This window comes from Callithrix jacchus, chromosome 11 (assembly GCF_049354715.1).
Source record: "Callithrix jacchus isolate 240 chromosome 11, calJac240_pri, whole genome shotgun sequence".
Lineage (NCBI taxonomy): Eukaryota > Metazoa > Chordata > Mammalia > Primates > Cebidae > Callithrix > Callithrix jacchus.
The window spans coordinates 22,070,520-22,085,611 of record NC_133512.1 but is presented as its reverse complement, the minus strand read 5'-3'; positions in this window follow the sequence as shown (position 1 = coordinate 22,085,611).

Here is a 15,092-nt window from a genome sequence, read left to right as displayed (position 1 = left end):
TATCTAGTTTGATTTCTTTTTAACACTATGTACTAAAATATATTTCAGATGGATTTAGGAGTTAAATGCAATTTTAAAAAGCCTCAAAGAACTTGAAGACAACTTCAGTAAACCTTTAGAGATATTGGAAAAAAGAAAAGACTTTTTAAACAAAAAAGAAGAGGTTAAAGTCAAAAAAAAAAAGAAAGATTAACTGATCTGGGCATGTAAATAAATGTCAAGCCAAACATTTCAGCAGAGACTGAGAAATAACCATTGGATTTAGCCAAATGAAGGTCAGTGATGTCATAGGGAAGACCAGAACCTGATCTGAGTGGGGTTTGGAGTGAACAAGGGCAGATAATTGGAAATAACAAGCATATATAGTACAGACAGCTCGCTAGGGTGGGTTTGCTGTAAACAGGAGCTGAGAAATCAGTCAGCAGGTGGTGGGCAAAGTAACATCAAAATAAAGGTTCCTTTCAATGGGAGAAGTAACAAAATACTTACGAAGTGATGAGAGTACTCCCAAAGAGAGGGAAAATTTATTGATGGAGGGGTAGAGGGGCAGACACTCACACACACACACACACACACACACACACACACACACGGAGAGAGAGAGAAAATGGGATCCAGTGAACAAGTTGAAATGATGGCCTCCAAGCTTCTTCAGTAGTAATAGGGACAAGAAAGAGTATCTGTGCACACAGATTCAGGGTGAGGGTTTGGGTGTAAGTGTGAGAAAGGGCGCTATGGGCATCCTCCCCTGATTACTTCTTCCTTCTCGGTGAAATGTGAGTCAGGTTATCAGTTGAGAGGGAGGATGAGAAGAAGGTGTGGGAGGTAGTGCTATGACCTATGACTCCTAACTTTTACCTGGAACTTGTTTGAACTCCATGAAAGATCAGAAGAGATTCTTCACCACTCAGGTGGAGTATTCCTTTCCCACAAAGGAAATGTATCCCTGTACCTTGATGCCTGCCAGGCTAAGGCATTGCTTAGACATGGCCATACAGAAATCATTCCAGCTTGCTCTGGCCCCATGCCAACATACACTGCATGTGCAGTTGCCACTATAAAACCTATGACTCCAAAAAGACACAAATTTCACTTACTCAAGTTCCATGCTGGGCAGCACAGGGTCATAGGTATGACTGTAATGCAGGAGGCTGCAGTCTTATAAACTTCACTATTCTTGAGCCAAATTTACTGGTGTGGACCACAGGTATAGAAGTACCACTAAAATATACTGCACTGGTGGTACTCCAAGATGAAAAATAGCAACCCTATTTAGACCATATGTTCTATGTAGTTAAAAAGATTAGGGTGCAAATCGATAGCAATTTTTGATATCTGGATAGCAATTTCGAGTCTTTAAGTCATTTCATGAGCATTTTAATCAAGCAATTCCTGAGCCACCCTGTACTACCAAAAATCCATTTGCTGACTTAGCTGAAAATATAGCAGAAAATTTAGGAATTACCTTATGTTACATACGTGGAGGGACTACATGGGAAACCAGTGGCCTTGGGAGGCAAATGAATTGCTACCCCAAGATAGTTACTGTTCACCCCTTCCTGCTTCAAACTCTCCAGAGGTGTCATCTACCAGATCCAGTATAAAGGCTTCCACCATAGGAAGGTGCTGTATTGCCCGCTGGGGAGCCCCTGCACCTTCCCAGTAGGGAGCTGGCATGCCTGGGACAGCAGTATTACAATGAAACTATAGGAAAAACTCAGTGGCAGAAAGAAAACGAACGGGGCAAGTGCAATTCCAAACCACCTCAATTCAACCCGTTTTCCAGGTTTTAATCTTTAAACCATTCCTGGTACCGGCTAGAAGCACCAAATGCTTGACAGAAGCTTGCAGGCCTCTATTAGATCTGTGGCCAACGAGCTTACTGGCAGTCACCAGAAAAATGGACAGGGGCTTGTGCGCTGGTAATTGTTAAACCATCATTTTTCTTGCTCTCCTTAAAAGAAGGAGAAGTTTTAGGCTACCCCATTCAGGATGAATCTAGAGGTTGAAACAAGCGAGCAGTGAACTTAAGAAAGATGTACAAACAGGAGACTGGAAAGACACAGAATGGACCCCAGGAAAGATAATTAGTTATTATGACCCAGCTACTTGAGCACAAGACAGGCCCTGGGGATATCACACTCCCATCTACATGATAAACACATCATTAGAATTGCAAGCAGTCTTCAAAACTAACGCTGATGAAACATCCAGAGCCTTAGGTTTATTGGCTGTATAAGTCACTCAAATGAGGAATGCAATATATCAAAATAGGCTAGCATGAGATTATCTCTTCGCCTCAGAAAGAGAAGTTTGTAGAAAGCTTAACCTAACCAACTGCTGTTTAGAAATTGGCGACAACGGACAGGCAGGCATAGAGATCACTGCTAAAATGCGAAAACTAGCCCACGTCCCAGTCCAGACCTGGAAAGGTTGGAGTCTGGATGCTCTTTTTGGTGGATGATTTTCATCTTTCAGAGGCTGTAAAACTCTTATAGGAAGGATAGCTCTTATGTTAGGCAGATGCCTCATACTTCCTGTCTCTTACCTCCTTTATTGAGAAGTACACAATCAACCATGGAGACAGTAGGGACTAGGCACACTACCACCCAGATAAGGACTTTTAACAAAATACCAACCTCTGTCCTTAAAGGGAGAGAACCCACCCAGTGAAAGGATAAGTGACAGCAGCACCAACGTAGAACTCCTCCAACGGTATTTCCCTTCCTCGTGCCCCACCTTCGTTTCCTAACATCACATAAAGGACAGGTGCACAGCTAAGGGCTTATAGGCCAGTCATAAGGTATGCCATTAGGTGCCGTGACCTAGTGAGGCAGCTTGCTAAAGTGTCACCTGTCTCCAGTCTCATTTCCTCAGGCTAAGCAAAGCCTTCAACAATAACACTGTGTGACCAATACAGCCCAAATGGACGGCTGGTTAGTTAATGACGGGTAAGAGTCCCAGAGAGATGAGAACCTGAGACAGACCCAGCCACAAAGAGGCCAGCCAGGTCCACAGGAATTTGTCTATTCCTTTGGACAAAACGTCTAGAAAATTAACCATAAGAGCAGGTACGCTGGCAAGCTAGCTTGGCACTCAAGCAAGTAACTGAAGGTCCTTAGCAACAGGCCGGCTGCTTTATCCTTGCATCATGTATATTAAAACAAGTAAAGGAAAAGCTTTCTAGTAATAAAATTGTTTTAAAGAAAGCTTCTAAGGGGGAAAATGATGAGAAAAATATAAATTTAGAATAGAAATGAATTTAAAATAAATAATAAGCTTAAGACTAGTCCACAAAAATAAAGACAGAGGAGCAAGTAAACCACTCCTCGTAGCCTAAATTACCTGCAGTTAGCTAAAGCAGACCCAATATAGCCTCCTCCTTCCAAGATAAGGCATCCAAATATATCTTTGTACCCATAGCTCACAAGAATATTTCTGTAAAAACCTGTTTCTTCCCCAGCTTCCAGGCATAGGAGAGAGATAACCAAGTGGAGAGTGTATGTATTCTCAAGGTTGTAAAACTTGTGACAAGTCAATGACTGTCTTTGTTTAAACTCGGTTTTTTTCCTGCCTTATCTTCCCTCGCCAAAAATAATATAAGCAAGATATTTTCCTTTGTGCAAGGCTGGTGGCCATTAAGGGGAGTAAGGCCACCGTCAGCTGGAGCTCCAGTAAAGAGATTCTCTTGTGTCTCTTGGTCTCTCTGTTCTTTTTGGCTCAAATTTCCCTAACAGTAGGAGGAGAGAGAAAATAGAAACCGTTAGCTAGGTGAGTGGTTTAAGGAAGTTCCCCATTGAGGCCAGTGGTCATGAATCCAAAGGAGACAAATCAGAATAATAGGCTTTTCCATCCATGCTCAACAGCCTGGATTCAAGCACAGAAAAGAGGCATCAAAGTAATGATGCAATTTAAATATTTGTGCATGCATCAGTGACCGCTCCCCAGCTTCCCGGGCCACTTCCTCCCATTCTGTCCCATTCCCCATCAAAAAGGCCCTGCCTCTGAGCTGTGTCTGCTGCTCTGCGGCACCCAAAAGAGGGAGCTTCCTCTCTTCACCCAAGAGAGGGATGGGTGGGGATTTGCACAAGATAGAAGTTTTGTCCCAGTCACAAATAAAATAATTAAAGAAACCCCAAAAGTCGCAGAAAGCATTACAAACAAATACGAAATATGGTAAATTTGTTACATATCAATTTTAAGGTGAGCGGATCATCATTTGAAATTGATTACAAGCTGAAATGGCCTCTTGTAAAATCACCACTGCCAGAGCATAAAACCTGTTTTAGGTGAAAGTATTTAAGCAAATCTACACAAATGCAAACCTTTCAGTATGTAAGTTCAACTTGAGTCCACAACTGAGATTGTAAAATACTGCCTCATATTCATAGTATTTTAATAGCTTACTGTTATATTTCTTATTGGTCCCGAACAATTTGCCTACTCTGCCTCCATTCTGTGATTTTATAAAAAGTGAACTTGGTTTATTTAACATTCTGAAGAATGCAACAAACCTAAGTGCTCTGGTGAATGTTGCGATTATAGCAATGCTAACCCTTATACCAAATACAGGCACCCCTTGTTTTGCTGTGCTTTGCTTTATCGCACTTCATGGATTTATGTTTTTACAGATTGGAGGTTTGTAGCAACCCTGAGTTGAGTAAGTCTACCTGTTACAGGAAAGGGGTCCCGATCCAGACCCCCAGAAAGTCAAGGAATAGAAGGATAACTCTCCACAGACAGAGCTCCGAGTACTACTGGTTGCCCATTTTTATGTTTATTTCTTGAGAATGTGCTAAATAAGGGGTGGATTATTCATGCCTCCCCTTTTTAGACCATTTAGGGTAACTTCCTGACGTTGCCATTGCTTTTGTAAACTTTCATGGCGCTGGTGGGAGTGTAGCAGTGAGGACGTCCAGAGGTCACTCTTGCGGCCATCTTTGTTTTGGTGGATTTTAGTTGGCTTCTTTAACTGCAACCTGTTTTATCATCAAGGTCTTTATGACCTGTATTTTGTGACAACCTCCTATCCTTTGACTTGGGATGGCTTAACCGTCTGGGAATGCAGTCCACTAGGTGTCAGCGTTATTTTACCCAGCTCTTACTCAAGATGGAGTCACTTTGGTTCACATGCCTCTAACATATCGGCACCACGCTTGAACAGCATATGCTCACTTCCTGCCTCTGTCTCTCTCCTCAGGGCTCCCTATTCCCTGAGACAGAGCAATATGGAAATTAGGTCAGTTAATAACCGTATAAAGGCCTCTAAATGTTCAAATGAGAGGAAGAGTTGCGCCTCTGTCATTTTAAATCAAAAGCTAAAAATGATTATGCTTAGTAAAGATGGCATGTTGAAAACCAAGGTAAGCTTAAAAGCTAGACAGCTGGCTTTAAACAGTTGCAAATGCAAAGGAAACTTGAAGGAAAGAAATTAGAAGTGATACTCCAGTAACAAGTGAATGGTAAGAAACCAAAGCAGCCTTATTGGTGATATGGAGAAAGGTTGAGTGGTCTGGATAGAAGGTCGAGCCAGCCACAACATCCCTTTAAGCCAGAGCCTGATCCGGAGCAAGACCCCAAATTCTCTTTAACTCTACAAAGCCTGAGAAAGGAGAGGAAGCAGAAGAAGAGTTTGAAGCTGGCAGAGATTGATTAATGAGGCTGAAGGAAAGACGCCATCTGCACAACGTAAAAGTGCAAAAAGAAGCAGCGGGTGCTGATGGAGAAGCTGCAAGTACCCAGAAGATCCAGCTAAGATTTGCTATGGCTATGCTAAACAATAGACTTTCCACATAGGCAAAACAGCCTTATGTTGAACAAAGATGCCACACGCGACTTTCATAGGAGAAGTAAATGCTTAGCTTTAAAGCTTCAAAGTACAGGCTGACGCGATAGTGTGTCACACAAATCTTTTGGTTTCCCAGTTCATATGAAAGTTATGCTTACACTATAATGTAGTCTATTAAGTGTATGGTAGCATTATGTCCAAAAACCAATGTACATACCTTAATTAAAAAACACTGTGGGCCGGGTGCAGTGGCTCACGCCTGTAATCTCAGCACTTTGGGAGGCCAACGCAGGTGAATCACCAGAGGCCAGGAGTTCAAGAGTAGCCTGGCCAACATGGTGAGACCTGATCTCTACTGAAAATACACAGATTAGCCAGGTGTGGTGGCATGCACCTGTAGTCCCAGCTACTCGGGAGGCTGAGACAGGAGAATCACCAGAGCCCAGGAGGTGGAGGTTTCAGTGAGCTGAGATTGTGCCACTGTACTCCAGCCTGGGTGACAGAATGAGACTCTGTCTCAAAAAATAATAATAATAATTTAGGCTGGGTGTGGTGGCTCATGTCTGTAATCCCAGCACTTTGGGAGGCCAAGGTGGGCGAATGGAGTTCAAGACCAGCCTGGGCAACATGGTGAAACCCCATCTCTACAAAAAACAAAATAAAAATTAGGCAGGCACGGTGGCCCATGCCTATATCAGCTACCTGAGAGGCTGAAGCAGGAGGACGGTTTGATCCTTGGATGCGGAGGTTGCAGTGAGCCAAGATCATGCCATTGCACTCTAGCCTGGGGGACAGAACGAGACCCTTTCTCAAAAAAATATGTAAAACACCTTATTGCTAAAATGTGGTGACAATTACCTGAGCCTTCATTGAGTTGTAATCTTTTTGCTGGTGGACAGTTTTACCTCTACGTTGAAGGCTGCTGACTGAGCAGGGTAGTGGTTGCTGAATGGCTGTGGCAATTTCTTAAAATAAGATAACAATGAAGTTTGCTGTATAGATTGACTCTTCTTTTCATGGAAAGTTTCTCTGTGGCATGTGATGCTATTTCATAGCATTTAATTCACAGTAGAATTTCTTTTGAAATCAGAGACAATCCTCTCAAACCCTGCTACTGTTTTGTCAATGCAGTTTATGTCCTATTCTAAATCCTTTGTTGTGATTTCAAGAGTGTTCATGGTATCTTCACCAGGAATAGGTTCCTAAGAAGAAGCCACTTTCTTTGCTCATCCATAACAAGTAATTCAAGTTTCATCATGAGATTGCAGCAACTCAGTCACATCTTCAGGCTCCAATCCTAATTCTAGTTCTCTTGCTGTTCCTTCCACCTCGGCAGCTACTTCTTCCGCTGAAGCCTTGAAACCCTCAAAGTTGTCCGTCGGGTTTGGAATCAACTCCTTCCAAACTCCTGTTAGGGTTGTTATTTTGACTTCCTCCCATGAAACAAAAATGTTCTTAATGGCATCTAGAATAAGAAATTATTTCCAGAATGTTTTCAATTTACTTTGCCCAGATTCGTTAGAGGAATCACTTTTATGACAGCTACATCTTTACAAAATGTGCTTATTAAATGGGACTTGAAAGTCAACATTATTCCTTGACCCATGGACTACAAAGTAGATACTGTATTAGCAGGAATGAAAACAACATTAGTCTCCATGCATGTCTCTGTTAAAACTGTTAGGTGACCAGGTGGATTGCCAATGAGCAGTAATATATATATATTTTTTGAGATGGAGTCTTGCTCTGTTGCCTTGGCTCACTGCAACCTCTGCCTCTCAGGTTCGATCGATTATCCTGCCTCAGCCTCCTGAGTAGCTGAGATTACAGGTGTGCACAACCATGCCCAGCTAATTTTTTTATTTGTTATTGTACATGATGAGACAAATCTGGCTTATGTGTTTTATTTATTTATTTATTTATTTATTTATTTATTTATTTATTTATTTATTAAAATGTTGCCAGCCTGGGTTTTGTTTCAATTGCATTTTAGATTTTGGGGTACATGTGAAGAACGTGCAAGATTGTTGCATAGGTACACACATGGCAGTGTGATTTGCTGCCTTCCTCCCCTTCACCTATATCGAGCATTTCCCCCCATGCTATCTCTCCCCAACTCCCCACCCCCCACTGTCCCTCCCCTATTTCCCCCTGACAGACCCCAGTGTGTGATGCCCCCCTCTCTGTGTCCAAGTGTTCTCATTGTTCAACACCCACCTATGAGTGAGAACCTGCGGTGTTTGATTTTCTGTTCTTGTGTCAGTTTGCTGAGAATGATGGTTTCCAGATTTAACCACGTCCCTATAAAGAACACGAACTCGTCATTTTTTATGGTTGCATAGTATTCCATGGTGTAAATGTGCCACATTTTCCCTGTCCAGTCTATCATCAATGGGCATTTAGGTTGGTTCCAGGTCCTTGCTATTGTAAACTGTGCTGCAATGAACATTCGTGTGCATGCATATTTATTTATTTATTTTGAGATGGAGTTTTGTTCTTGTTGACCAGGCTAGAGTGCAATTGTGAGACTCGGCTCACTGCAACCTCTGCCTCCTTGGTTCAAGCTACTCTCCTACCTCAGTCTCCTGAGTAACTAGGATTACAGGCATGCACCACCATGCCCAGCTAATTTTGTATTTTTAGTAGAGACGGGGTTTCTCCATGTTGATCAGGTTGGTCTCAAACTCTCAATCTCAGATGATTCACCTGCCTCAGCCTCCCAAAGTGCTGGGATTATAGATGTGAGCCACCACACCTGGCCATGTGTTTTAATTTTACTCGTTTTTGAGTTAGCTTCCTGATACACTTGCCAAAAATGCTCTATGACAGCTGCATTGTTCTTTTCATCATATCCATTGAGATAGTTTTGGTGTTTGTTTTTGAGATGGTGTCTCACCTTGTTGCCCAGGCTGGAGTGCAGTGGCACGATCTCAGCTCACTGCAACCTCTGCCTCCTGGGTTCAAGCTATTCTTGTGACTCAGCTTCCCGAGGAGCTAGGACCACAGGGGCACGCCACTAAGCCCAGCTAATTTTTGTATTTTTAGTAGAGACGGTGTTTCAACATATGGGCCAGGCTGATCTTGAGCTCCAGTCTCGCGATCCACCTGCCTGCCTGCCTCGGCCTCCCAAAGTACTGGGATTACAGGTGTGAGCCACCGCACCAAGCCGAGATAGTTTTTGCCTATAAATCATAAGGTCTATGAATGGCATCAGCCTTTGCATCCCCTCAGCCATTCCTCTCTCCTCCAGTAGGCCTTTGGGTCCAAATAGCTGGATGGTTTTACAGAGAGAGGAAACAATTTTTAAAAAATCAAGAAGAAGCCTGTGATTTGACAATTGCAGTAGGTGAAGTGAATTTTAACGTTCTAGTGTTTGTTTTAGTTATTCATGTTGTTCCCAGATCACTGGGGAGACCAGAGCCTCAGTCTTGGGCAATAAATTGAAGTTGCTTGTAAAGAAATCATTGCCCCTTCTTCAATCTGCGTGTAATTTGATTTTATGCTTTCAGTTCTCTGGTGTAGCTTGCTAAAGATGTGCTTGCATGTATTTCAAAGACCTCAAAGCCTCTGAAATTATGTACAAAGCCAAAATCTCATAGGCATAAATCCGAAGCAACAAACAAGCAAACAAATTTCGCTTTGTGTTCCAACTCTAATATGTTAAGCAAAACCTGTGTAACTCATTGAATGCAGACAGAGAGAAAACATAAAAATCCTTGATGTCATTTCACACAGGCTTACTGAGCACTTCCTATACTTGTAGGATGGGGCCCAGGGATGTTATTATTATTTTTTTTTCCAGCTTCTCTTCACAAGAAAGGTTGTTTTCTAACATATTTTATCATTGCCAGCTGTCTTGCCAGGACCCAAAAAAAAGAAGGTGCCCTTCAAGTGTGCCTGAATTTCGTTACTTGACTGAACACCTCTGTGCTAATTCACAGCGAGAACGTTTCACGCATGAGGGTCTAGAGAAGGGAAGGAGGCAAGGCTCCTATGTCAGAAACCTCAGTGCTCTTCAAAACATTGTGAAATGAAACAAAGTAACAGTTTTAAATTTATGGGTGTTTTTTATTCCAGTCTTTTATGAAACCAGATTATTCTGCAGATGAGTTTTGCATCCTGGTTTTTAATTTTGTACCTTGTAGTTCTACATATTGATCTTTTCCTGTCTGAAGAGTTGCTAAGAGGAAGCACCCACACTGGTGCTAATGAACTAGCTTCACAAGTCAAGGTACAGAGCCACACCCGTCCCTGCAGCGACCACCCCCCAGAAAGCAATGCTTAGGGGAGCGCTGCGAGTGATACATAGGGTAGCGGCAGCAAAACTGCCCCTTCATCTTCCTTGGGGCCCGGCTGTGTCTGAGAATGAAATTGACATAAGATAGGATAACAGACAGCATTCTTTCAGCACAAGTTTCCGTGTGGAACAGACACTTAGCAAGAGCTATGTAGTGGGTAGCTGTTATAATTGTCAAGGTACAATCTTGAGAATAAAAATTGTTACAGGGCATCACTCTCCTCTGATCTGCCTTTGGCATTTGGCTTATAAGGACCACACCTCCCAAGATGCAAAGGAAAGGGTTAAGAATACGTCACGCAAAATATGCCATCCTGACCTTCAAGTCGTTTCCTAAAGCAGGGATACCATGCCTATGGGAAAGATGCACTCTCTGCAGAATAACATTTTTATCATCAAGGAAGAACAGTTGAGGCTGGAATAAATCTGTGCAAACAAACTTTGGTAAGCCAACATTTATCTTCCCAGTCACTCCTCCCCCCGGATCCTACCTTAGTCCAGACCCCTTGACCTTATCACATTTCACAACTATTTTTTTGTCCAATTAGTATATAGCAGACTGACTCTAACTGCTTCTTGGGGTCTTCTTCTCCCTGTGGAGGCTCCCGTGCCATGTAAACTCACAGAAAATAAATGTTACGCTTTTCATCTCTTAACCTATCTTATGTCAATTTGATTCTCAGGCCGAGCTGGCCCCAAAGAAGATGGAGGGGCAGTTTTGCTGCTGCTACCAGTCCTTCCCCAAAACCTGCTACATGGGGGTGTGACTGCAGCACTTACAAAGAGCCCCACCCTGGGAGGGTCCCCACTCTCAGAAGCATCCTATGCTGGTTTTAATACTCTATCATCAACTTGGGTAACACAGGGAGACTCCATCTCTATAAAAACTATTAGCCAGGCATGGTGGCGTACACCTGTAGTCCCACCTACTCTGGAGGCTGAGATCGAAGGATTGCTTAAACCCGGGAGGATGAGGCTGCAGTGAGCCATGATCGCAGCACTGCACTCCAGCCTGGGCAACAGAGCAAGACTCTATCTCAGCAAAACTAAATGAAACAAAACAAACCTCTGCCATCGCTATCTGGAAATTCAAAGGTGCACAATGTGTGTGCCTGCTGTTCCGTTCTTTCCCCCACAATCACGTTCTCCGGGAGCACAGCATTTCAGTGGACCTACCAGGCTGGGTCTTCAGGTGAGAGCACTCACTCTATGACAGGATGAGTAGGGTGCACCCCAGAGGCACACTTTCTATCTGAACCAGAACTTACTTTGAATGCAAAAAGGTGTTTTCATTCTGCTAAACATGAACAACCAGGGAAACCTATCATGTTCTTTCTTTCATTAGTGCCTGCTTTAGCCAACCACTTACTCAGAAAACCACGGCAAGAAGAAAATGGAAAAATAGGTTATTTTGGGAGAATAAAATGGAAAAATGTTGCTTAAAATATATATATGCTTGCTGCTTCCAATTAGGCACCCTGGGCTCCAGGAGGAAGACTCTCACTAAAACCCAGTTTTCATTTCAGCAATGGGGAGCTGCTGGTGATGGTCTTGGGTTCTCTGTTTGGGGCCAGTTGTGTCCTGTGTCATAGGCATGATTTTGGACACAGCAGGTACAGAAATGCTTTAGGAGAGTCCTTAGCCACAGGAGAGTTGCACCTCTCAGCCCTCTCCCCTCTCTGCCACAGGCCTGCTTCTGTGTCGAGCTTGGTAACTGGCTGCTCTGTCTCTAGATTTTGGTGATTGTAAAATTTTCAATCACAGCCACACTTCTATTTAGAGGCTTGATTATATAATCTTTGGCATTTGTGCTTACCTTTCCATTTTCCTTATTTATAATGACAAAATGTAGATACTTTCTGGAGGTGTCTACTTGATGAAATGCCTGGGCAACTATAGAATTTTCAGTTAAGCAAATGACCTACCCACATTTCCATCCCCTTATGGTTTTTTGATGCCACCTTATTGAGGTGCCAGAGACAAGTGAATTTGCTGTACTAAACTGTACAGGAAATCCATGATCCAAAAGCATGGTAGAAGAGGTGCTTTTCTTTCTGTAATTTTTATTTTCAAGCCGCAGCTTTATATATGTAGCACGTACTTCGTACGTCTTTGTTCAAAGAGTGAATTCAAGATTTGTTCAAAGAGTGAATTCTTCAGTCACTAGTGCACCTTTTCAAAAGCAACTTTCATTCTTCAGTGATTAGTGCACCTTTTCAAAAGCAACTTTCAAAGTGTGCATCCTCTAATCTACGCACTGGGGATAGTTAGGTTGTGTGTGTGTGTGTGTGTATGTGTCTGTGTGTGCGTGCATGCATATTCCCTAAGAACTGAGTTCTCTTTTGGTTAATTCCAGTTCTTATTTGTAAAACTAGCTTTTAAAGAAAATTGTTCTGCCATTAAAAGTGATTAATCCACCTCCACATTTTCTATCATCAGTGAATTTAATTAACATGGTGTGTTCCTTCCTTTGAGAGATTAGCAATTAAAATCGTTCTAACTCTCCTCATCAACACACACCTGAAAAATTAGAATAGCTGCCTGGCCTTAATTGTGCTGCTACTGCTGGCTCTTTGTATGATGACCTTCAGCCAGTTTTCTTTTCATGTATTTGCATTCATCTGAAGAGCCATTTCGAATAATTTTTTGAGGTTTTCAGAGACACACAATCTTAAGCTTTAGTAAAGTCATCGTCAAATGAATTAAAATAAATGCACTCCTACTAATGTATTCATACTCAGAACCAATGATGATCATTCATTTTAAAAGCAAAGATACATGTTTAAAACAATACAGAGCTGAATTTAAGATCAGGCACTGGATAAAATAGGCATCAGAGAAACAGAAGAAAGCGGCCCTTGGCCCTGACGTCTACTGGGTGTTTGGTGTGATGATGGAATCCTGGCTCCTTAGGACCGTCAGCTGCTCGTTGTGGTTGCTTCTGGCAGTTTTCCTGCTGCCCTTGGTCTGAACAGTGATATTTACAAATGGGAAACCTCTCTTACTTGTGTGTTAATAACTCACTATCTAAGAAAAGCTTTGGTTTGCCAGTGAGAATGCTCCCATTTAAAATTCATCTTCTGGCCTGGTGTAGTGGCTCATTTCTGTAATCCCAGCACTTTGGGAGGCTAAGGTGGGCAGATCACTTGAAGTCAGGAGTTCAAGACCAGCCTGGCCAACATGATGAAACCCCGTCTCTAGCAAAAATATTTAAAAAATTAGCCAGGCATGGTGGCACATGCCTGTAATCCCAGCTACTTGGGAGGCTGAGGCAGAAGAATTGCTTGAACCAGGGACGCAGAGGTTTCAGTGAGTTGGGATCACACCACTGCACTCCAGCCTGGGCCACAAGGTGAGACTCTGCCTCTAAAATGAGATTAGCTTAGCTTAGCTTAGATTAGATTAAATTAAAAAGTCTTCTTAGAGGTATAGAGCCCTAAGAGGGCAGGGACAAATGACGGCAGGTGACTGGATTCTGGGAGTTTTCCCCATGGATGATGTATTTGGGTAAGGAGTGGTGAGGAACATCTTTGAAACAGACTAGATATCATCAGTAAGACACCTTCCAAAGTGACAGCACCACTCCAGAGCTCTCACCAAGCTCTGTGCAATGGCTGTTGCCTCCTTGACATCTCTCGTAGGAGGCTTCATGGTTACCTTAGAGCCAATGTATCCTGAAATGAATTGCTGATCTGCCCATCCAGGGCTAATGCATGAAAACACAGTTTCTCCGGTCTCAGTGGGCACTGTCCCCTATCCAATGGTAAAAGTAAAAAATTACCTCAACATCTCTTCCTTGTTGTCATCTGGCTAACTTAGCCTTTCAAGTCCTGGCTTCATGTTTAGAATGTAGCTCCACTCCCAAGCTAGGTCTGTTTTTGCTTTCTTACACTGTCCTGCACTTCATATGCATCTCATTTATCAAATCAATCATTATGCAAAGGGATGATTACTTGTTTATTTCCCCTTGTATTAGAATGCAAATATCACAAGAGCAGGTACTGAAACAATTTTTTTTTTTAAACCACTCAGCTACTAGCTTGGTACCTAGCATTTAGAAGGCACTTAGGAAACGTTGTTGTATGAATGACAAACATGTTACGATTGTTTTTGGTGTATAAATAACAGAAAAATTCCTTAATATAACAAGCCCCACCTGGCTTTCAGTGCCCATATACACTATCAGTATTATTCCCGAATTCTAGATAAGTACCTTTGTAGAATCTTAAATGTCTTCTTAAGAGTACGACATTCTCATTCCTGTCTTAATTTTTTTTTGTTGCTTTATTGTATATTATATGTAAACTTCTAGAGGAAAGGGACTAAAGGAACTCATGTGTGATTATTTTAAGCAGTGTAGCTAGGATTGCCGGACCTTTTTAATACTGTCTTTTTCTTCTTCCTGAAAACACAGACAAATGACTTTTCGGCACCCTTGCAGTGAGTTGGGCCATGCGACTGTGTCCTGGCCCGTGGCATGTGATGGACATGATGTCACTACATTCAAGTCAGGCACATAGATATGTTTCCTTATTCAGTGGTGACCTCAGCAGGTGCATGTTAAATATGGATGCCCCAGATAGAAGGAGGCTGGATCCCTGAGTCACTGCGTGGAGGAGAATCAGCCAACTCTGATTGGACTGTGACATGGGGAAGAAAGAAACATTTATTGTGTTAAGCCACTGAAATTTGAGAATTGGTACAACAACTGAACCATCAGGAATGATACAAAAATTGGTACTTCAAAGGGAGGCACTGTAGCAACAAAAATCTATGTCTGACATTGACTTGAAGTGAGGTGGTAGGTGGCAAGGAAGATGATCTGTTCTAGCTACAGTGGAAATATATAGTAAAACTCCTGTCTGCAGTATCTGTGGATTTAGATTGTAAGCCTTATGATTCAGCAACTCTAGCAAAAGCAGTTGAAAAAAATAATCAAAGTGTGATTGATTATAATTGGCTGTGTTGGCATGCTATTCAAAGAAAGCACAGAAAGCACTCAGGAAG